This window comes from Amphibalanus amphitrite, unplaced genomic scaffold (assembly GCF_019059575.1).
Source record: "Amphibalanus amphitrite isolate SeventyFive unplaced genomic scaffold, NRLGWU_Aamphi_draft 000235F_arrow, whole genome shotgun sequence".
In the NCBI taxonomy this organism is placed as follows: Eukaryota; Metazoa; Arthropoda; class Thecostraca; order Balanomorpha; family Balanidae; genus Amphibalanus; species Amphibalanus amphitrite.
The window spans coordinates 269,213-283,035 of NW_024881730.1; positions in this window are offsets into that span (position 1 = coordinate 269,213).

The following is a 13,823-nucleotide window of genomic DNA, read 5'->3' on the forward strand; positions in this document are numbered from 1 at the left end:
ATAAAAAAATAAGTTGCAGGAAAATGTGTGTTTTGGGCATTTAGATGTGCACGAATTTGAAAGATCTCCGTAGCGGTGGTGAGGGTAGGTTCTAAGGCTGCGTGAGTGAAAATGGATTTCTCCAGGTGTCCGCTGTTTTTGAGCACGAGGATGTTTTTTCCAAGATGGCGGCGAGGTACATGTTGTATCAGAGCCGGGTGGGGTATGTTGTAACATGTATGTATGTATGTATGTATGGGTATGTTGCTTTTGATCGCGAAAGCTAAGTCCTGGCTCGCGTTTGTAGGTAGCTAGTCAATACTCCTTCCATTTAGGCACAATGTGTTGGCTGCTTTGCTCTTAACGGGTCACTTTTGCGTCTAGTCTGTTGATGTTTCGTTCGTTTCGATGTTTCGTTCGGATTGACCTAAGTTTGGTCTAATAAAGGTGAAGCCTTTGAGCATATACATTGTATTAACCCCATTTAATGTTGTTGTTATGTTCAAAACCAGTAGCAAGCACACTCCCTGACACGTGAAATAGTGATACAAATTACCCCACCATGTGATACAACTCACCCAAGGCATGGGGCAAGTTGTATCAAAAACATTGTTCTATTCGGCAGACCGTAGAAGAAAAACTAGTAGAAGTAGCGGAAAAGTTACTTTGCACAAAAAAGCAGAAGAATCAAGAAAGGAGACAGTATGGAAATAATGAGTTTATCACGGATAGTTACGAGGTTATGGGTCTCGGAGTAAAAACTGATACAACCCACCCCACTCTCCCCTAATATTCCAGTTTCGGCGGTGCTACTCTATTATTTAGGTAAGCAGAAACGTATTAACGTCAGTAACGTGCTTTGGGAGTATATGATTGGATGGAGAACCGTTAAAAAAACAATACTTCAGCATTTGCAAGCAAAGCTACCTAGCTCAATAAATTCACCCATTGCAAAACAAAATACTGTTTTCAATGTCTTCGTCATCTATTTACCCCAATCAGCAACAATGCATCACAATATAGCCATTTCTGGATTGTGGCAAGCAAATAAAATGGTCAAGGCTGAAACAGATTTTTCGCAGTCAGGAAATCGCATGCGAGAGCCTATTCAAATACATTACAATCCTTCCCGCATCAAACGCATGCGGGAGGTGCGTACGATTGATGCGAGCGTGATTTAATCAATTTGAATAGGCTCTCGCATGCGATTTCCTGACTGCGGAAAGAGTCTGTTTTAGCCTTATTAGAAACCATGCCGGTGCGTTTTGTGAATTTTACAATGCTTGTTTGTAGCGGTATATCTTATATCTGTCATTTATCCCGCGTCGTAGTCAGTATTTTCAATTGCTTCACGTGCTAAGAGAGAAAATTATCAGATGTTGAGTAAATGATTTGTTTAACAGGTTCTAGACGTGTAACAGTTGTTAAACGTCTACTGTGACGATTAACAAACTGTTAAACGTCTAGTAGACATTACATGAAATATGTCGGCGGCACGGGATAAAATTATTAAACCGCTCGTAGGTAGAAAAATCTTTTAAACGTCGAGCCGATAGGCGAGACGTTTAAAAGATTTGTTGTAGGGGAGAGTGGGGCAAAGCGGCCACCCTAACGCTTCTCATGATGCCAACGCTTGATTTTTAAACTTGGAAAGATCGGTGGTCACGCTTTTGCGAGGCTTATATCTCAGCAACCACTTGACCGATTTACATGCGGTAATTAGTAAAGAAGCTTCATTCCTTCTATCAAGTATTGGATTATTCCTGATGAATGTGGGTGACCCCTTATGCACGTGCTACTTGCAAAACGAAGAGGTGTCAGTTTTGTAACAATTGCAATATCGGGCCGATAGCGCTGAAAGTTGGCATGTACAGGGTGTCCCATAAGATCGTTCTCGCCTAAATTTTACTTTTAGGCGTACTCTTGTTTTACAACACGTTCAGCGTAACTCGCAAATTAACCCGCGCCCCACTGGGTTGGGGGGGGGGGGCTATTCAATATTCATAGCCCCCTGCCGTTTTTCTACATACTGCAATAACTTCTAAACCGCTTGATGTATCGCCGCCACACTTTCAGTACCTTCGGCTGCATCAATTTGACATCTTGTGTCAAAATTTGAACTTCGTATCCATCATAGGTCGGCCGGAAATGACGTCAGAGTGACGTCATGTTCAATTTTTGGGAAAACACGGCCAATGAACATAGCTAGCTAACAGGATATCAACATTTTATACAGCACGTATGGTATGTAATAAAAATGAAAAAGAGCTTACTATGCCGGGCTTCCCCCGGCTTCCCCTAATTGATTCGAGTTGTTACCGGCCACCAAAAGCACACAGTCCCCAAGCTCGATAGCTAAGGGATATCTTATAAAAGTATGATGCTTGTATATCATTAGAAGCGAGCGCAGTCGTACTTTTAGCCAGAAAATAAATGTTCGGGTAATTCTGGGACACCCTGTAGGAACCGATGTGGTTCGCAATAAAATATATGCGTTCGTAATAAATTGCTAAGATAAGGTCAATGTTCAGGTCATTCGAGGGCATCCATTGTCCATTTGGCTCGATTATTCTAAAAAAATATTTGATTTCAACGTTTTAACTTTACCATTTTACCTTGCACGAACAGAGGAGCAGAAGCGCATACAAATAAGTGATGGCTCCCTTACATATAGCCATAACGAGAGTACGATTCTTAGATAAACGGAAATAAGTCGGAAATTTGAACCCCGACGAACAGTAAACCATCCATGAGAGGCTGAAATCGTTTACGAATGACCGACTTAAAAAAAGGTGTAGCGGGTCCAAAACTACGGTTTCATTCTTTACATGCTTATTACTGTCTGGTGGGGCAATGTGAGGGGGTTGTAAACTAATGCAAATGCATGGGTTGGATGGTCTACTTTTTACTTATTTAGTGTTAAAAAAGTTCATCAGGTTTCAGGATTTGTGGGCACAAACTATAGGTACACGCTATAAACAAGGTCATGTAAAGCGACTTGATTACGTCAACAGTGACACATGTAGGTACGGCCAGCACTTTGCGGTCCAGCGAGCCCGGCCGCAGCCGGGAGGGCGGGGTGCAGGAGCGCCAGACCGTCTGGGAGGTGGCGCGCACCCCTCCTAACTATTCACAGCGCAGGCCCGGCTCGCCTAACGGTCACCGCTGCCACTACCGTTCACATACTCCCCCTGTCATGAGACAGCAGGGATGGGAAGCTGATTGATGAGGATACCCTTGAGGTGGGTCCGAGATTTGCTCCGCTGCCCGGTACGCTCTTACAATGGGCACATCCGATGGTCGGCTCAGTGGCGGGGCCCGTCCCTTGCGCTGCCCCGGCCCACCGGGGGACCTCCTGTGGCGACACTCAGTCATCCATGAAGTGAGCAACTGGTGCAGCCCAAGATGAAAGCTACTAAAAATCAGCTATAAACCTATTTTAACCAGATCGCACCGAATGTCACAAAATGTGTTCCAGATAACCGTTCTAAAAATGGGTATTATCTTGTCATCTACACACTTCTTTGGGATAAACTAACTACCTGTGTTTACTTGTTGATAGGGTGGGTGTCAAGGTCACATGAAGCTACGGAGACGATGGATTTTAAGGTGACTCCGACTCAGGCTCAGACTCCGACTACGGCAAAAATTATCCGGCTTCAAAAATCGCCTCCAACTCCGACTCCGGACATTGCCCAGCAAGTCCATATAATGAAATAAAATTTATTGTCGGATATCTTTTTATCTTGCCTGAAGCGAACTTTTGCGCGTTCCAAGGCCAATGTGGCAAATAAGTGCCTACTTTTTAAATAGCATGCATAAATTAAAACAGGTTTTGACGCAGCAGCCTTCTTCAGATTTTTTTTCAATGAAAACGCTGGTCCAAAACGGGGGTATGTCCTTAGCTTCAACAAAATCAGATTTTGAAAGGTCAACAAGCAAAATATCATGAAGCAACCAGGTGTCGGGCATGACTTTGAGCAATGCAGTGTTAACTTCGGAGTCGGAGTCGGTAAGATTTTAGCAACTCCAACTCCGACTCAGGGCAAAACTTCCGACTCCGACCGACTCCGACTCCGACTCCGCAGCCCTGGGACTCAGGTCAAAGTTATTTTCCTTAGATGACCTCGTTTGGCGTTTCAAAAGGTCTCAGCGTAGTTTTTATGAGCTGATTACAAATTAAGCACAGATATAAACATTCCGGAACTAGTTCTGGCAATATGTTACAAAACTGACAGCGATGGTTTACAGTTAATACCTAATGGATAGCCGTCGGGACGCCGGTTGACCTGACCTGACCTCGTTTGATCTACTCAAATGGATGAACACATCATCTTTGATCGTAATAATTCTTAAGTTCGAAATCAGGACTCCAGAAACATAAAGCATCACTTTTAGAAGTTCTACAAGATCTCGATTTTCCCGATATTTGGTCATTGACCTGACCTTCGGCTTCCAGGTCAGACTAATGACCTATGTACAGGGTGAGGCAGAAAGATTTACCTGTTTGTTTTCAGTCCATGACTGGAAAATGTATGAACGGATTTTATTAAAATTTTGCTTGCGGCCTCCAAACTGACTTGTGCATTAACATTGATATCGTTTTTGCATTTCGTCATAATTTTTGATGAGCTATGGCGAAGATTATAATTAACCCTCGCCCTGGCAGGGCGCCCGAGCTTTTTTTTGCGATGCAAACCGAACTAAGTCGGATCGTGCTTAAATTTTAAATGGCCTCTGGGGCATTCTTCGCGCAACTTTTGGTAAAAAAAAAAAAATCGGGTCATATCAGGCCACCGAGCTGCGACGTCATAATAGTTACAAGTTACAATTTACAACCTCCGACCGTTTTTGACAAAATCGCACATACCGTAACTGGGCTTGGTCTCATCGACAAGAACGAAACTATCCCGTGTAATTTATGCTAGAATTTGGCTATCAACTGACCGGTGTGCAACGAGCAGATATGTATTGATACTCGGCAATGGTTATTTTTGTTGTTTTGATTTTTTAATATAGGTATGTTTAGAGCTGTTGTGGCTATTTGTTTAGGCACCAAACAACATCAGTGATAGCGAGGTTATCGTTTTATTGCGTGCAAAGATATGTAGATTGTAGACTGTTCTAATTACCGCACGGTCGGGGGTAACACACCGTGACTTGGTGGAGAATTGAGGTTATACTTTTCCAGGTATGCTCAGCTCAGTTTAGTTTAGTTCATTCAATCAATCATCCATAGGCACACACCCAATGATGGATGAAGTCATAATATAAAACAAAGCTTGTCCAAAAATAAGGCTTGCATGGTGAAAGGAAGTAATATTTGCGCTACTGAAACAGTTTTTCTTTCTCCAGGGTTGAACTGGAATTTTGTGTGACAGAGTAAGCGTAAAAATATGTTACAAGTACCACACCTTGCACTTCTCTTGTCTTGATGCATCTAAAATGACCGTCGTGATGCGTGCCACGCGTGAAAAGTCAAGGCTGTTTAAGTCCTTCCAAGGACAATTAAAATGGATACCATCGGCTTCCACACGCCACGCCCGCTTTCCCTGTAGCTCAATCAGGGGACGAATCGCTGGTTGGTTCTTTTGACCCCTCCTTCCAAGGGCGTCGCCGACGGGGGGGGGGGGGGGTCGCGGGGGTCGTGACCCCCCCCCCACTCGCGAGAACCGGGGTGTCGACCCCCCACTTTTGGCGATGCTGAGTTTTCTTTTTTCTATCATGTCAGTGAAGTTGGCGTAAGCAGCCTCAATAAATACAACGTCAGACTCAGAATCGCTTCAACAGCTCCGTAGCCCTATTGCTTATAGGTCAATAAGCGGTGGGCGTGGAACATCAGCATAACAATATTTTAACCCTCGCCAGGCGAGGGCCTTTTCCATAACACGGACGGCGAGGGGGGGGGGGTTGGTTGGTACGACCCCCCCCCCTCGCGATTGGCTTCTATGGCACTAGAAACACTAAATGTACAGGGTAGGTGGGTCCATAGGAGATCTCGCCCCTGTAAAAGTTTGGTGACTCTAGGTCAATATTTAGGGGGGTTTTGGGGGGTATGAGTGCAAAAATTTTGCTTAAACATGTCAAACGTTTTTCGGTTATAACTTTTTACCTAGTAAAGATAGTGCAAAAATATAAGCACCAGTGAACTCAGGACGTCCGTGCGCATCGAATGATATACTTTGTTACCCATTTAAGTGAACTTTGGAATTCAGTTGCCGCTAAGCTAGTCCAATTTTCCCCTGACCTTGTAAGTACCGGCTTTTGTGACCTGGTGACCTGACCTGAAAAGACTGGGACTTCAAATTTTCAGGATAGGTGCGAAAAGGTTGCCCCAGAAGGTATGCCAAATTTGGTGGCGCTACCCGCCGCCGTTTTTACGTTATTTGCAAAAAACCTTGGGGGGGGGGGTGCATCAACCCCCCTCGCCGGGCGAGGGGGGTTGATGCCACTATAGCCACTATTCTAGTCCCTTTTTATCCCTCAAACGAATGAGCGCGCCAAAACTGACCCAAGCGTTCGTCTGATTGTCAAAATAATGGTTGCAGTCGATTCGTCGGATGACATATCAGTAACTACGAGGTACCTAACTAGCCTCAGCAGCCCTGACTACCCTCGGACCTGCCTGAGGTAGCCGGGAAATGGGGTCAGATTGTGGACCCCTCTCGGGCTTTCCCAATAAGACGCGCAAAAAGGAGCCTATTGCAACGAAACTTCCTGTGACCTCGAGTTAACCCGCGCCCCGCTGGGGGGGGGGGGCAGAATCTGCCCCCCCTCCCGTTTTTCGCCAATAACTTCTAAACGCGTTACGCCAGCGACGTCAAACTTTCAGTACCTTATCATACATCAATTTGACACGTTCCCTGAAAATTTGAGCGAAATCCGTCGGAAAATTTTTGAGAAATTGACGTTTTAGTGACGTCATGTTCGCCATTTTCGCCTAAAAAACGGCAAAATTTCAAACGCCGCTAACTTCTTCATTTTTAAAGGAATCAAGACGTAACAAAAAAGGTTATACGTGATTCTACTTTGTCTATCAAATGGCCATCTCGGTTTTTTGAAAAGTTTGGATTTTGGCCAAAATTTTTTCCAAAAAACTGACTTTTTTGGGAAAATATTTATAAAATCCAAAATTTTGAGTTTATCGAAAAAACCGGAATATATGTCAAAGAAGTGGTCTATGTGCACCTACATACCAATTTTTAGAAGAATCGGTTCAAAAATGTGGGAGTTATTCAAAATTTTATGACGTCACGACACACAAAAATTTTGAAAAATGATTTTTTTTGGAAGTTCTAGACCTCGTACGGAAATAAAAATAGCACCATTCGATTTGCCGTGAAAAACTGCATCGGATAGACACCTTTTTAGGCCTTAACAACCAACTTCAAAATTTGACCTCACTTGACCTGACCTTGACCTGACCTCGACCTTAAATTCATCCAGAGGTGGTCCATATCACTTATTGAGTGTGCCTATTGAATTCCATGAGTAAAATGACCCATAAAACATGTGTCGCACATGCCCTTTTCTATATTTTGTTTTTGGTGACCTGACCTGACCTGACCTGACCTTGACCTTGACCTTTGAATGACATTGTGTGCAACGAATATTGTCTTGGTAGTCTAAGAACACGTTTTGGGCAATCAGTCTCAGTCCATTCTTCGGCAACTACGGTGCAAGGCCGGAAACTTGCATTTGCAAACTAGAAACTTGCATTTTGTACCCTTGACCTGACCTTGACCTGACCTCTGACCTACTTAAGCAAAAAAATTTGGGCTCTTAAGATCCGCCTTGTTGAGAGCTTTCGATTGCCGTTTTCCCCGTCTTTCTACGACCATCGGTTCGGAAGTTAGACAGGGGGGGCAGAATCTGCCCCCCCCCCCAGCAGGGCGCGTATGGCTGAATAGCCCAGCGGGGCGCGGGTTAATCAATTTTACACCTACTCTAAAAATTTATTGGCCATGATTCGAATATAGATGATACCTTGGTTCACTTTTTTGAGTTTTATTTGCTTCCACTTACAAGTGAACTTTTTGGAACTGATTTCGAGTTTAGCGCCCGTTTGAACTTAAAGAAGTAGTTTTGATAAATGGTGGTTATGTAGTAACATGTTACGAAGCTATCGTTGGTGGTTGTCACCCACTCTATGTAGATGGCCGGTAGGAAGCCTGCTGGTCGACCTGACCTGACCCGACCCGATCTACCCCAAATGCATGGAGTCATCATCTTTGTCCAAAACTAACATCGAACTCGTACCCGGAACCCCGATAACAGCTACGGCTCACAAAGTTCTAGCTAGACCTATCCATGCTTCTATCCTCAGAATACTGAAATCCTTCTCCTCCACGCCATAACTCCCCACCGGGCTGGACAGGCAACTTTATCTCATGCGGGCTGCTCCCTTGGAGCGGCACCGCTGCTCCCGAGGGAGCGCACCCCGTAGCCGGGTGCAGTGAGTGCCTTGGGGCTGGGTGGCCTGTCCTCTGGACGGGCTCAGCCCCGGCGACTCACTAGGGTGCCTGCCCAGACCAATGTCTCCCCCTAATTCCTATCATCCTTCCGGCTCTGCAATGGTCTTGTCAGACCGAAAGGGCCTAACCCAACAAAATAAACAAACAAAGTTCTAGCAGGCCAGCTTTTTTCTACTTTTGGGAGTTGACCTAAGATGACCCGGCCAAGACCTTGAAATTGGGCATCATCGGCTTTCTCTCATCACGGGCAGCATCCTAGCGCTTTTCCGCGAAACTCTACCTCGATCAGGGGCCGAAAGTATACCTTCAGCGTTGCGTTGGTAAACATTTTACCTTAGCGACCCGTAAAACACGAATAAGAGCTATAGTGACACAGAAAGCGTAGGTACTCGATAGCTTTTTTAAAGCTCTTTCGCCAACTTCGCCTCAGATAGGTATGACTTCGGGTCTATGGCTTGTGTACCACAGAGGCCATTAACAGTTAAACGGACGGATTTTGCCGAAACATTTGTTCTGTAACAACCTATATGATTCAGTGAATGTGTATGATATTCATGTTAGGTATCACCATCGTGTTTGTTTCGTCGAAACACGTCGCATGGCTTACAATTTGAACTTAAGAACTTAACTAGAAAACTTGACATCAGGTAAAGGTTAATCAATGGTCATGTCCTGACCGGAAAAGAACCCGCTGCAAAAATGTGCGATCGATCTGTGTTGCTGAGCTGAACACACTTGACACTCCAGCACTGAACACTGAACACTGGTGCTGAACACTGAACACACTCCAGGTGCTGTCATCGCTCTACAGCGTCTCCATCAAAAGTTGTTGTCGAAAATGTGTTAGAGACCTTTGATGACCTAACTAATAGTAATGACTGACCATTCGAGTCACCACTGGTCATTAGCTGCACCTTGTCTCTAAAATGAGCAGAGGTGCCATGGCTACAAAAGTATCTCATAGCGTTTTTAGCATATTCGTTCAAAGCAGAGGGCATCTCGTGCATTTTCCCATATCTTATCATGATTGATTGGTGAGGTCACATATTTGACCTGACTTCACTTTTCAGATGTAAAATCCCAGATTCATTAACTGTTGGCACTTATAATCCCATTCATTACAACAAATTTCAGACTTATAGGAGATAATTTTTTTTTTTTTTATAAATTTAGCTCGAATGTTTGAATGGACAGATTGACAGAGCCGGAGCCCACGCTAAGCAGAGCTTGTTGCGTAGACCCCGATCCCTACCGTCCGATCGCGCAATTCCGGGTATCGGGAGAATTTAGATGCCAAAGTTTAACGTGCCCTTCAAAGCCGGACACGGCCTGCCCCACTCAACTGACTTCAACTGGCTGCGGCTGCTCACCAACCGCAGACCATCCCCGTCAGGAGTCTCAAATATCGAGCGCCGGGGCGTCTCGAACCCGGGCTCTCACTACCGGGAGTCCAATGCTCTACCAACTGAGCTACGGGACAGGCAAATCTATGGGAATGACAAGATTGCAGCTTTTAGAGGCATTAAAACTGAACTGAACATGACATTGTGACCTGACCTTAGGTGGCCTGTGCTGGATTTTTATGCACGATGCAAAAGTGATGTATGTAGTACCTATGTACAATAAGATACACCGCTGCTTTCGTGGCGCTGCGCGCCGAGATTTTTCTCAACACATGAAAAAACCGGGAGTGTGGCTAATAACACCTCTACCCATCAAGACGAAGACCGGAAACCCGACCCCACCCCACTCAAAAATCCGTGGCGACGCCCCTGCCTCCTCCCCCTCCTGCAATTACCCCCTCCGAATTAGTGTTCGCCGCTGCGAACACTAATTCGTGCAAGGGATCATTTTCACTTCTCCTTCGGACGCCGCAGCACGCTACTTCCCGCCGCGCGGGGGGCCGAGGGACGCCACCTCCCGCCACACCGGATGATCATCGGGCCTGGGCGCCGCCGCGGCGGGCGATGGACGGCGCTACCTCAATTCAATCTCGAGAAAATCAATCACAAGCACACTGCCAAGTAGTGTACCAAGGTGGTCCAAATTTGTATCCGCCCCTCCTATTGGTCAACGTCACGGCCGCCACAGGGATGCATTACGTCATTCCCGTCTGCCAACGACCAATCACAGTATGGTACTTGCGTCTTCATGGTCCCTTCAAATCCTGGGGCCGAACGTAACCTGGGCCCCTGTGTAACCTTGGTCCCGGTGTAACCTGGGTACAATTGTACTCTGGTACTTATGAATGTCACCCAGTCGAACACAGTGGTGGCCAAAATTTTTCCAATATCTCCAAAAATGAAGATTTTATAGGGTACAGCAACTTTTAAATTGACCTTGACCTCATATTTTTTTAATGTGCTTCTGCTTCTCGATGAGACAAACACAGTGGTGACCGAAATTTTCCAATATCTCTAAAATGAAGATTTTATAGGGTACGGCGACTTTTAAAGTGGCCTTGACCTTAGCCTATGACCTTGACCTCGGATTTATTTAATGTGCTACTGCTTCTCGATAAGACGAACACAGCGGTGGCCGAAATTTTCCAATATCTCTAAAAATAAAGATTTTAGGTATAGGGTAGGGTAAGGTGCCTAATTAGCGACCCTTTCCGATTTGCGACCTACCTCCCTACAGAAAAACTGGCAGGAGAAAACGGGGTAAAAACATCGTCAAAAGGTCAGCCATACTTTGGTTATCAAATTAAATTATTTTCCGGTCGTCGATGTTTCTGGTGGAACGTTTCAGGTGAGTTTAAATAAAAATGACGAGTTTCTTATCCAAAACGTGTGTGTTTGGGCCCTCTCTGATGAAAAGCGATGCACATTAGGATGATGCACCTTTTTTATTCTGAATCGACATTCCTTTTTCAATTAATTGCCGCTTTACCATAGTGAATCGCTCAACTGTGCATAGCATGGCGGTTAAAAATGAGTCGCAACTCGTATTTCCTATTTGCGCCTGACATGGTCGCAAATAGCTCAAGAAGGGAAAGAAAGAGGAAAAGAGAGAAATGAAAATGAGGTGTTGCTGAAGCTTGCAATGTGTGGCAGGGGATGCCAAATGTCGTCACCGACTGCAGGGGTGCCGAATTCAGCGCGGACCTCGAATATCATACGAGATAGCCCGAAAAATATGGGTTTGCCTTCTTTTCGCCTTCGGTGCATCGCGTGATCAGTTTTTACTTACGTAGGGGAAGGAGGGTGAATTGCGCCACCTTAAGGAAAAACGCTAATTGTAAGAAAACCACTCGAGATGTAAGCATGCACTGGTAACCATTTTAAAGAGGAACTCATTGGCTTATATATTCCCGACCGGGGCTGGGAAAATGCGTTTTATTCACCGAGGTTTTTGTGTGGAGGACCGAGTGCCGGTAGGCACGAGGTCCGTAGCAAAAAACCGAGGTGAATAAAACTGCATTTTCACAGCCCAAGGTTGGGAAGAGATTTACCACATGCCGTACCGGCCACGGTCATAGAATACTAGTACCGGCGCAACAGTTAATATCATATTCATTTGATATTTTACACTTTAATCTTAATATTGTGTTAATATTATATTAATACTATGTTCATATTTATAGTCACCGTGATTATTTGTTTGTGTTTTTCATTATTAGGCTGCGTTGAGTATGAAAGATGAAATTCCTACTTCCCCCTTACTTAGGGTTTGAAAAAGCTGAGGATGAAGATGGTGAAACGCCAGAAGTTAGAATAAAGATATGGAGTCCAGCAGGAGTGAGGAAACCGTGATGAAAACTGAAAATTGGGTGAAACGCTGAATCAAACGCGTCTTGGATCCCAGCTGGAACAATATCAAATGTTTCATTGTGGCACGTTAAGATGCTTTACGCATTTAAATTGTTCGTTTTTGCGTGCATTATGTAGAAATAATGATTATTCCGACCATGTTCTGCAGCAATAAATACATTGGCATTGGAACGATAACCCTGTTTAGTTTAATTACGATGACAGCAAAAGTAGGTATGTAAACACGCAGTCACTTGCTTTTGCTGTTGCTGTTAGTGAACACGCAATCCGTAAATATCTTCTTTGAAATTGGTTCTTCCGCTCAGAATATTCAGTAAAACTTTGTCTGGGAAAATCAAAAAGCCCTAGGGCCGAATCGTTTCCCAAATACCTTCAACATTAGCCGAGGCGGGCCGAAGCCATTTCCCAAATGCACGTGCTAATGTTAAAGGGATATCTCGGCATGTGGTAAACGATTTAAGAGCCTCCCGATCAATTAAGAATGTTTCGTTTGCTTCTGACAGCTGCTTTTTCAGAAACATGCAAAAGGGCGCATTTACCAACAACTGCTGTAAATTGCGCCAGGGGGATGGCGCAATTAGAATCCAATTGCGCCCTATCCTTTAAATGGCTAAGCAAAGGAGACGGAATGCATACACTCCGGCATTCTATGTCATTGTGGCTTACTTGAACATGTATTATGTGAATCAAGCTCGATACATAATAAATGTAGATATAAATTGCGATGTTTTTTGAGCAGGTAAATAACTTTACTTGTGTCCGGTATGCTTGTGAAGTGGAACGAAAACGTTTGATGTAACCGACTAGATATATATGAACGTATGCGCCTAGACGGTTGTATTTTCAATCGTTTCTCTCAAAATTAATATTTTTTTATTGCTTCTACAACTTTTTGACATCAGTTTTTACTTTGTATCATAGCTGTCACCTCTCACGCCTGTGTCCATGTTAAAAATGCCGTATTTTGTCAATTACACCGGGCAAGCTCATAGCCCAAATGGCAGCTACATTATAAGTTCGATGGGAGAAATAATTTTTGGACTGACGATGGCGGGTTGCTCCCCTGCCTGACATAAAACTCCTTCTTTATTGCAATCTTAATGATGCATTCATACTGTCGTGATACAATAGCTACACCATTATTCTATTTGCGCCCCCCTGGCGCAATTGCCATGGGCGCAATTAAAATTGAGGTACTTTTTAATAAAAGCGTAGAAGTTACCATAAAGATGCTGAAGGATGTTTACTGTTTCAGTGAAATATAATGGAAAAAAGATTTTTCTTTCCAAATATCACTCTCAAAATGACACATGTATCGCCTATTCTTATAGCCAACGGTTCAAAATGCTGCAAAAAAGTTAAGAAAACGCCGCAATATCTTCGATGGCGTAATGAGCCTTGCTGATTGGCTTCATCGGAGAGCTTGGGCCATAAAAGGAACTATCCAGTGGTGAAAATAATGTTTTCGAAAACAAAATGCTGAACATGCCATTGAATTCGTGGGAATGTGGGTGGGCGCAATTGGTTAGGAGGGCGCAATACACCCACTTTCCGCTAAATGTGTTGGATAAACGTTCCTGTTCGAGTGATTGAGTGC